General features: G+C 31.4%; 1 pseudogene; it reads left to right on the top strand.

The window, feature by feature from the left end:
- Window positions 1–379: 379 nt before the first annotated feature.
- Window positions 380–1,132, top strand: LOC114284609 (eukaryotic translation initiation factor 5B pseudogene; annotated as a pseudogene).
- The last annotated feature ends 865 nt before the right edge of the window (window positions 1,133–1,997 follow it).

Genomic DNA, 1,997 nt, shown 5'->3' with positions numbered 1-1,997 from the left:
GCCAATCTATCAAACATATGAAAAAAAAATTATAGTGTTAAAATGTTAATAATAAAGGTCTTGGTCTAAAAACATTGGTTTCACATTATAGATGAACAAATTGAGAGCAAATTTTCCTATAGTGAATTACAAAATTTCAATATACCAAAATAAAAAAGTAACAGATGATTCACTAGTTAAACTTAGCATATATGAACTAATTACAAGCAATATCTCCATAAATTTGTACATATTCCTAGTTCTTTTTTTCAACCTAAAGATCAATACTCGTGCTCTACCACAATGCATGCAGCACACTTCAGCCTATATAAAGTTAGTTTTAATTTATCATATGCATCTGCAATCACTCCCCATAGGCCCTGTACATAAGAAGGATGTAATGAAGGCTAGTGTTATACTTGAGAAGAAAAAGGAATATGCCACAATCTTGGCCTTTGATGTTAAAGTGACGCCAGAGGCTCGGGAACTTGCAGATGAAGTTGGTGTCAAGATATTCATTGCTGATATCATTTATCACCTGTTTGATCAGTTTAAGGCCTACATTGACAATCTCAAGGAAGAAAAGAAGAATGAAGCTTCTGAAGAGGTGGTCTTCCCATGTATTCTCAAGATTATGCCAAACTGTGTTTTTAACAAGAAAGATTCCATCGTTTTGGGGGTTGATGTTCTTGAAGTCATTGCTAAGGTATTGAATCATCATGATGATCATCATTATTACTTGGTTATTTGTTTGACATTTTAGATTTGCAGCTAAGTCATGTAATTGGAATAAGTCTAGATTTGGAATAAATATCCTGGTGAGATGCTGATTCCTAGTTATCCATTCTTTGTTGTGAGATGTGCTTGCATTGCGTTGCTTGTATAGGTGGACTCCTCTGGACCTGATGAATGTTTAATTTGTTTTGTAATTGTTTTGAACGAAATTGCTGGGCTTTGAGAAAATTGAAGAGTACTGATGGGTTTTCATTAAAATAATGTGTAATGAGATCCCTCGATGCAGTTGATTATGCAACAATCATGAATTATACTTTGAAAGTTAGTCATATTATGATTTATCTTTATATACTTTTTTCAGTTTGTTAAACACTTGATTCCTCCTAATTCACTTGCTTGGGACTGTTTGATAACCTAATTCAACACAAAACTAAATCAATTTAATGAAAATCTATGTTACCTTAACTCTTCTAAATATATGAAGTGCCTGTTTCAGAAACTTGACATGTGTCCGACATGTATGGTTGGACATTCAAGTTATTCAACTAGCAAGTATATTTAGTAACTTGAGTTTATCATTAAACAAGCATAAATCCCTATATTATGCATGAAATGCCCTATGGCACCTGGAAAACATCATTTCATCTTAGAAAATTCTAATTCTAATTTACATTTTTTTTGACATGGGAAAAGTTACAGTTTCTCAATATTGTTGAAGTGTTTATTTATCTCCTCCCTTGTAAATATAGCAGCTATGTTGCCTTGGCTTTGACATTTCTATTGCACTAAAAGATCAGTTACTTCATATGTAAAATCATTTGGAAGCTGTTGCATATGATATGCTAGCAACATTTTCAATTATACCTCCAAATTTAAAACAAAGGAAAATGAAATTTATATGTTCAGAGCTTGTGTCAAAGGTATCTGATACCATTTAAACTGGACTACACAGGTTGGAACTCCAATTTGTATACCTCAGAAGGAGTTTATTGATATTCGTCGAATTACTATTCAAGTAAAGCATGCAATGTAGAGTAAAGAGTGAAAAATAATTATATAGTAAATGATGACATAGATATATAAATTATAATTGCTATATACATTATGGTCTTCAAATTGTTATATATCAGGTTAGTTATTTTTGTAGAAGCATATTCATTTATTTTAGCAATTTGACTTATTTATTTGTTGAGTTAGACATGGAATTGAGATTTTTGTAGCAAAACACAACAACCACCCCCTAATTAGCATATTTGTCTTATCTTATTTACATATCAAATAGT

This window comes from Camellia sinensis, chromosome 2 (assembly GCF_055761805.1).
Source record: "Camellia sinensis isolate YWXY chromosome 2, ASM5576180v1, whole genome shotgun sequence".
NCBI classification, from domain to species: domain Eukaryota; kingdom Viridiplantae; phylum Streptophyta; class Magnoliopsida; order Ericales; family Theaceae; genus Camellia; species Camellia sinensis.
The sequence above is the reverse complement of the archived record's forward strand: the minus strand, read 5'-3'. Positions and strand labels throughout refer to the sequence as shown.